Source organism: Myotis nattereri (assembly GCF_964212035.1).
Source record: "Myotis nattereri genome assembly, chromosome: 11".
In the NCBI taxonomy this organism is placed as follows: Eukaryota; Metazoa; Chordata; class Mammalia; order Chiroptera; family Vespertilionidae; genus Myotis; species Myotis nattereri.
The window spans coordinates 17,013,333-17,022,140 of NC_138086.1; positions in this window are offsets into that span (position 1 = coordinate 17,013,333).

Sequence of the window (8,808 nt, forward strand, 5' to 3'; positions counted from 1 at the left end):
ACTTATAATAAATATCAAATTCAATAACAAATATTTATTGAGCACCTATGGTGAGCTTGACTCTGCAAAAACTTTGGAAAGGAGAGGAGGGAAGAGATTAATGTTGTTTGTGGGTAAGATCTAGAACGCATTATTTAAGGGCAGCACACTCCCTGAGGGCATGGATCCTTGTGTCTAGCATTGTGACTAGAACATAGCAGACATTGAATACCTGTTTTTGAGTGAGCAGATAGGATGTTCTGAAATTCCTTAGAAAAAAATATAATCACTGAGAGCTGGTGGGTCAACTCTTCTCCTTTGTTTTTTTTACTTAGTAGAGAAGGGGGATGTAGATAAGGTGCATCTGCATTTCAACAAGGTATTTGGAAGTATCTCTTGATGACGGTCTTGTTATTGAAAAGGAAACATTAATACTAAATGTTGGTGTCTTTGGGAGGATTTGTACCTGGATAAACATATTTTCTTGAAGGGTGCTAAACAATAGATCAACCTGAAGGCCTCTGTCCTATGCCAATTTCTGTTCAACATTTGTCATCATTAATGGAGCAGATAGACATAGAGAAAACATGCAAATAGATCTGCAAATAGAACACTACTTGGAGGAATAGAAAATGCATTAGATCTTAGCAGACGGCAGTAAAGGTCAAATCCAAAAAAAGAAAGAAAGAAAATGTAATACAATTAAATAAGTTCTATTATAGAATTGCACTGCTATAATGTGGGGGGAAATATGACTTGTAGGATTTGAATCAAGTGTGTAGCATGATGGTCCCCAATTAATCTGAGCGTGGGCTACATGGACAGATCCATGGTGTCTGGGGTGAAGGAGATGGTCACCCCGCTTAATGTGTTTATTTGACAGTAGCGGCTTCAGAGCCCATGGCCCAGAGCCTCTTTTAGAAAGTGATGGATATTAAAGAGGTGTGTTTACAGGGAAGCAATCAAGATTGTAGAAAGAGGTGAACCCACGTCATAGGAAGGACACATGCCCAGCCGTGGGAGGAGAAGGCTCTGTGGAGACCTGCCAGCCTTCGTGGGAGAAGTGTAAAGGCTCTCCTGTGGCAGAGGAACAGCATTTTCTCAGGGTGGCTCTGAGGCATACCCGGGTCATAGAGCAAGGATTTGAGGAGATGGGTTCAACTTCAATGCTCGTCCTCATTGTTAAAGCTTGCCAACGATGAAGGACAGTGTGAGATACAGGAAGCTTCTTGCCATTTTGGTGTTCAAGCTGAGCCTGGGAAATTACTTGTTGGGCCTGTTGTACGTGGAATTTCCTGGTGGAGCTACCCAATGGTCTTTAACTCTGAAGTGAAGTGGTTTGAGAGGAAAGGGAGGAGCGGGAAATGACGAATGTGTCAGAGTGCCTGTTCAAGGGTGAGGAACAGAGCTAAACCTGCCCAACGAGCTTTAAAATGCTACTTTCCCACTCCGGAGGGGTGCAGTTCCAGAATATTAACAGTAATGTTTATTGACTACCTGCAACATGCCAGACACAGCTAATGAGGCAGCTACTCTGGGAGGGCAGGATTTGAACGAAGGCTCAACTACCACACTCACCTGTCTCCAGCAGAAATCAATGGCCTGAACATGAATTCAAAATAAACATGAAGAAATGCAAAGAAATGCTCATTATTTTTTGACTGAATTTCAAGCAGAAAATGATTTGATTTGAGCACCAGACAGGAACTTCGGTCATGTCAAACAAAATACACCATGCCCAGGAACAAATATTTTTAGAGAGAGCATATATATCTAGATGAATATATGGGTGTACGTTTTCAAATACATATACATGTATGCGTCTGCAACAGTTTTTATGAAGGTCTCGGGATATTGAATTTGTATTGTTATTGTAGCTATTGGATGCAGTCAGAGCACTTTTTACTTTACAACTCAGTTGTGTAAACCAAATGTAGCTGTTTTATTGTCTGTATTGGCCCCACCTTGCTCCAGAGCTGCTACACACTGATTAGTGGAAAACACTTTCGGGGCCATGCAGACAGACATAATAACTTAGATAATGAGAAGGCTTGGATGGCTCAGGTGAATCCGTTGTTCAGATTCCTGCTTTTCCTCAATCCAAGACTCTCCCTCCACCAGGTTTCGCCTGCTTGACTACAAATTTGATCCATTTCCACTCTTCCCAATGTCACCAAGGTGCCCGGCTTGTCCGTAAGCGGCTATCTCTCCACCCCTAAGGCTCGGCCTGTGAGCCAGATGCCAGGCCAGCTGCTGGAAGGCCCTGTAAGCTCTGGCTCCATAAAGTCAATCAAAGTGGCTGGTCATGTCTGATTAAATGAGCATCACTCTCACACACCAAGCTTTCTCCCTGGCATTGAATAGTCTTCAAGGATATGAATTTTAATAACTATATAGTTTTCCATTGTTTGGGTATACAATACTGTCTTATACAAATTCTCTCTTGTTGGACGTTTTACATTGTTTCTTTTTAAAAAATATATTTTTATCGATTTCAGGAAGGAAGGGAGAGGGAGAGAGAGATAGAAACATCAATGATGAGAGAGAATCATTGATTGGCTGCCTCCTGCATGCCCCCCACTGGGGATCAAGCCCTTGACGGGAATTGAACTCGGGACCCTTCAGTCCGCAGGTTGACACTCTATCCACTGAGCAAAACCAGTTAGGGATTATATTGTTTCTAATGTGTTGTCAGTTTAAATATGGCTGGGATGAACATTTTCACATACAAATTTTTTTCCATATCTCTGATTATTTTTATGAGATTCCTAGATTAAAAAGCACAGACAAAGCGTTGGGCTTTTTAAAAATCACATTATCATCCTAGAAGTGATAGGGCACATTTATTCATATTTTGTCTCTTCATGGCCATGCTTACTCTATTCTTTTCTAGTCTACATTTCCATTTCCTAAGAAATCTCATACTTGTGAATCTAAAGCCTCTTTCTGTTCTATGTGTCATTTTCAAAAGCTAGCATGCATCTTCCAACATCTCTGTCATGGGTGAATTTGACTTGGAAATCAATAGTGGAGACTAAAAATGTCTAATTTTATAATATGAAACCACATACAAGTTAAACTAGTATGACAGTGTGTATCACTAGTGTATTTACTTAGAAATTAAGCCTCAGTTAATGCAGTCCCAAAATTAGAAGTGAACTTGGCAAAAAACATACGTATGACAGAGAAAGAAAACACAAGGTTAATCTATTCTTTTGCTGATTTTCACAGTGGTATATATTTGATCATCCAATTTTGTTTCCTGGGGGTGTGGGAGTGGGGGGGGGGGGAGAGAGAGAGAGAGAGAGAGAGAGAGAGAGAGAGAGAGAGAGAGATTTAGCAGAACAAGAGGTGCTGTTAAAGATGCTGTTTGAACTGGTCTAGTTCTCTCTGCGCCTATGAGTCTGTTTTCATTTTGTTTGTTGGTTTATTTTGTTCTTTAGACTGATGGGCTGCCAGAGGGGAGCGGGGTTGGGGGGCTGGGTGAAAAAGGTGAAGAGATTAAGAAGTACAAACTGGTAGTTACAAATCAGTCACAGGGACGCAAAGGACAGCATAGAAATACAATCAGTAATATTTATTGCAATCGCCATGTATGGTGCCAGGTAGGCACTTGAAATATCGGGGGGGGGGGTGCACTTTGTAACATAGGGAATTGTCTAACCACTATGCTGCACACCTGAAAACAACAAAAAAGAATATTGAATGTAAACTGTAATTGAAAAATAAAAATAAAAAACTTCACCTGGAGGAAAAAAGAAAAGAAAAGGCAAATACCATGAAGAGGGAATGGCTGTAACTCCTGGCTTGTAAATAACAGTCGCTGGTGCCTGTGGGGTGGGACCTGGGTCTGACAGTGTTGCCTCTCTTTGACATCCCTTGGGGACTAGTGGGCTCTGATGCCAAAGGAAGCCCTTTATTTGACTTGCCGCTTGTGCTGAAAAAAAAACGAAGGATCGGAAAAAGCTAAGTGTGTAGCCACCAAATAAAAACCAAAGTTATTACAAAATATTTTTTATATTGACGTCAATATGTCTTTAACATTATACAAATGGATGGTCAAAATGCAGAAAATGAGAATGCCCATTGTATAGAACTATATTGCCTTAACAACACCGGAAAATGGAAATGCTCTTTAATTATTGCTGTTCCTCTCGTAGGACAGATCCTGATGAAACTCTCGGGACCTTCAGCAGAAGAACTCCTCACTCAAGGGCCAGAGACAGTTAAGGTAAAGGAAATTCCTCAGGGTGTCAGGGTCTCCCCTTCCACACAGCAGAACCTGCACCCCCTGCAGAACGGCGGGGTTTGGCTGGGGCTGGCCTTTGTAGAAAACTGTGAGCAGAACCAAGTTTTACCGTATTGCTCTTTTCTTCTCCTCTCTTACCACTTCCCACTGGACTCAGTCTTAGACCCTCTGCCATCATCCCCTCCCACTAAACTATTCCAACAGATTCTGATTCTGCCCCGGGGCTATGGGCATTTTAAAAGGGACTCTGGAAGATGGAACAGTACGCTCTCCTGGAGAGAACCTCTGACTGATGTAACAGAATGACACCGATGTGATAGGTGTCGGGGGCAGTGATACATTACGGACGCAAAGCCCTTCCCTGCAACATGGAAGCAATGGTCCACTCCAGGAACTCTTCTTTAAAAAAGAAATAATTACTAATTTCAGAGAGGAAGGGAGTGGGAGAGAGGGAGAGAAACATCAGTAATGAGAGAGAATCATTGGTCAGCTTCCTCTTGCATGCTCCCTACTGGGGATTGAGCTCCAACCCAGGCATGTGCCCTTGACCAAAATTGAACCCGGGACCCTTCAGTCCATCTGCAGGCCAACACTCTATCCACTGAGCCAAACCGGCTAGGACCATTCCAGGAACTCTTTTTTTTTAAATATATTTTATTGATTTTTTACAGAGAGGAAGGGAGAGAGATGGAGAGTCAGAAACATCGATGAGAGAGAAACATCGATCAGCCGCCTCCTGCACATCTCCTACTGGGGATGTGCCCGCAACCCAGGTACATGCCCTTGACCGGAATCGAACCTGGGACCCTTCAGTCCGCAGGCCGACGCTCTATCCACTGAGCCAAACCGGTTTCGGCTCCAGGAACTCTTAAGGCCAGACCTGTTTAGAACTCACAGAAATGATTTCATTTTTGTTTTGCCCAAGACAGAGTGTGAGGATGAACGGGCTAAACGGATTTGTATGTCATTGGAAATAATCCATAGGGAACAAAGTCATATTTGCCCTTGGTCAGTCGTGTTCTGTGGGAGCTCCCAGGCTTCAAGGGAAGCTCTGAGGGGCCTCACAAACTTATCAACAGTTTGCCGTTATCACGGATCACGGATTAGAGGTAGTTTAGAGAGTCCAGGGCAGAGAGGTTACTAGTGCCTGTACCCAGGTTGCCTCCTGCATCGTACCTTGCAACATCATCCGACCTCCTGACCACTTGGGTCAGGCACCAGCTGGCATGCTGATCCTATTTTTCAGGCTGTAATGTGTAGACTCCAAAACAAAAGTACAGAACGAAGGCAAATCTAGGACACCTCGGACCGTCCGAAGCTCAAAGCCTTATCACATGGACCCGAAGAGAAAGATTTGTGTGTCCTGGAAGCTATTTTTTATTTTTGGAAGTCATTGTCATCAAGACTGGCTGTTAAGAGCGAGATCAGAGTGTTTTCTTTTTAAGGGCAACAGACTGTGTGTGGGTTGTTTTCCTGCAGCTTCGAAAGACCTTCAACATGAAGGTACCAGACTCATACTTTTTAGCTCTGCGACACTGGGTGGGTTTTTTAACCCCTTGAAGCCCAAATTTCCACTTATGCACGATGAATCTATTGTACTTAAAAGTGGAACTGGAGGATTTAAAGCAAGGCGATGTGTGCAAAGTGCTGTGCACGGTGCTGAAAACAACATGATCACTCAGTAATTTATGGCTATCATTATAATCACCATTTTTATTATTACCCAAGAGAATCTAAAATGTACACAATCACCCACTCTCTTTCCCACTATCTAAATCTAAAATTTTACTCAGCCCATCTGTAAAGTAATAACTGTTGACATCTGAATAACACCTTTAGCGTCCGAGAATCCTTAATTTAATGGCTCGTTACCTGGCATACACGAGGCCTCAGAAAACACATGCGTGGAGAGAACACAGTGCTTTCATCAAAGCAAGGCTGACCAGTGCTTTAAACGAAATGGCTCACTGTCCAATCGGATTGTCCCAGTTATGTTGTACACCAGCTACTTGTGGAGAATAAATAAGTAGTGGGCTTCTTCAGAACAGGATTGGCAAACTATTATTTAGAGAGGGTCAATGAATTTTGCCAGACTGAGTAGTGGGGCATCTATAAATAGGATGTCAAGAGTATTTGGCCTTCAAGGATGTCAAGAGTATTTGGCCTTTCCTCAGGTACCTGGCTGGTATTTTACTTAAACATTGTTTGCAGCCTGGCAGGCGTGGCTCAGTGGTGGAGCATTGACCTATGAACCAGGAGGTTACCGTTCCATTCCTGGTCAGGGCACATGCCCGGATTGCGGGCTCTATCCCCAGTGTGGGGCATGCAGGAGGCAGCTGATCAATGATTCTCTTTCACCATTGATGTTTCTCTCTCTCTCTCCCACTCTCTGTTCCTGTCTGAAATCAATTAAAGTATATATTTTTTAAAAATTGTTTCCAGCCTTCATTTGGGATTGAGTCCAGTCATTTTAATTTTGAAGTACAGATAAATAACTGTCTTCCTGCCCTTCTCATTGTGTCTTTTTTATTTTAATTATCTTTATTGTTGAAACTATTACAGATGTCCCTTTTGCTTTTTTTTCCCATTGATACCATACACCCTGCACCCGCCCCTTCCAGGCCTTCACCACACTATTGTCTCTGTCCATGGACTATGCATATATGCATGTAAATTCCCCGCTTAATTTCTCCCCACCCACCCACCCTCACCCCCACCTTCCCTCTGAAATTCATCCGTCTGTTCCATGCTTCTATGTCTCTGGACCTATTTTGTTAATCAGTTTATTCTGTTCGTTAGATTCCACATATGAGTGAGGTCCTGTGGTAGTTATCTTTCCCTGACTGGCTTATTTTGCTTAGCATAATACTCTCCAGGTCCATTCACACAGTTGCAAATGACAAGTTCCTTCCTTTTTACTGCCTTGTAGTCCATTGTCATTGTGTCTTAATGTCTCTACCAGCGGTGGGCAAGCTACGGCCCGCGGGCCGGATCCGGCCCGTTTGAAATGAATAAAACTATTGAAAAAAAAGACCATACCCTTTTTTTAAAAAAATATATATTTTATTGATTTTTTACAGAGAGGAAGGGAGAGAGATAGAGAGTCAGAAACATCAATGAGAGAGAAACATCGATCAGCCGCCTTCTGCACATCTCCCACTGGGGATGTGCCCGCAACCCAGGTACATGCCCTTGACCAGAATCGAACCTGGGACCTTTCAGTCCGCAGGCCGACGCTCTATCCACTGAGCCAAACCGGTTTCGGCAAGACCATACCCTTTTATGTAATGATGTTTACTTTGAATTTATATTAGTTCACACAAACACTCCATCCATGCTTTTGTTCCGGCCCTCCGGTCCAGTTTAAGAACCCATTGTGGCCCTCGAGTCAAAAAGTTTGCCCACCCCTGCCTAGACCCATTCCAGTGATGCACCCTTGTCTCTCTGACACATCAGGGCACCTGCACACAGATCGTCCCTTCTCCTGAAGCCTTTTTTCAGTAAAAGGATGGAGACAGCTTGTGTTAGGTGGGGGTTGTTTTATGTAGTCGTAGTTTCCTCATCGTTTCTACCCTGCTGTCATTAGGGATACAAAGCAGTGGAAAGTCTTAGATAACTTCCTTCTGGTGGTAATTAAAAGGACATTTTAAAAAAAAACTTTCCACAGATCAACTCAGTTCTCTAAGGAGTCTGTAGTATCTCATGTCCTGGAAGCCCAAATTTCAAACAGCTTTAGAGTTAAGCCAGTGATTTAAATAGGTGAAAGGCTCTGTATCTCATTACTAATCCCAGAGCCATGCAATCCCCTATCACCACAGGGATGTCAGCGAGAAAGGCAACAGGCAATGCCACAGGTTTAGCTTCATCGTCTAACTGTGCCGTCTGAGGGACTCAGTGCTCTCCACGGCTAGTGGGTGAGTCAACACATTTTCTCCGGTGACCACTGCGATCGCAATTTGCTGTGGTTGACTAGGAGTGGAGTAGAGAGAGGAGACATAAAGGAAAAAGAAAGTTTGTTTTTACTCATAACACTAATTGTCCAAGTGAGAATACAAAACACAAATACGTGAGGAACTTGCAAAGCAAGTACACAATGATTGCAAGTCCAGATGTTGGGGAAAAAAATATTATATAAAAGGAGATACACACAGATAAAGAAGGCCGGAGAGGAATTGGAGAATTTCAGCAAGGGCTTTTGTATGAAGAACATCTCAAGCCAGGTTTGAGGCAGTGAGGGCCGTGGGCATGGAATAGCTGGGAGGCTTATGAGTGCAGAGGAATAAGGTATGAAAGCACAAAAGTGCAAAAAAATGAAGCCAAGCGCAGAGTGGGCAATCAAATTTGTTTAGTTGGAAGAAAGACTGCATACCTAAGGAAAATAGTCAGTTCTAAGAATAAAGCAGAGCTTAGATTATGTTAGTGTTCATTCATTCATTCATTCATTCACTCATTCAATATGCATTTAGAGTCCATAAATCATGAGCTGATGCTTCTCTAGGCACTGGCGATACAGGCTAATTCTCTCGTCTTATTGGATTACATTCTAGGGGGAACAGAGAGACAATGAAGGAGTAAACAAT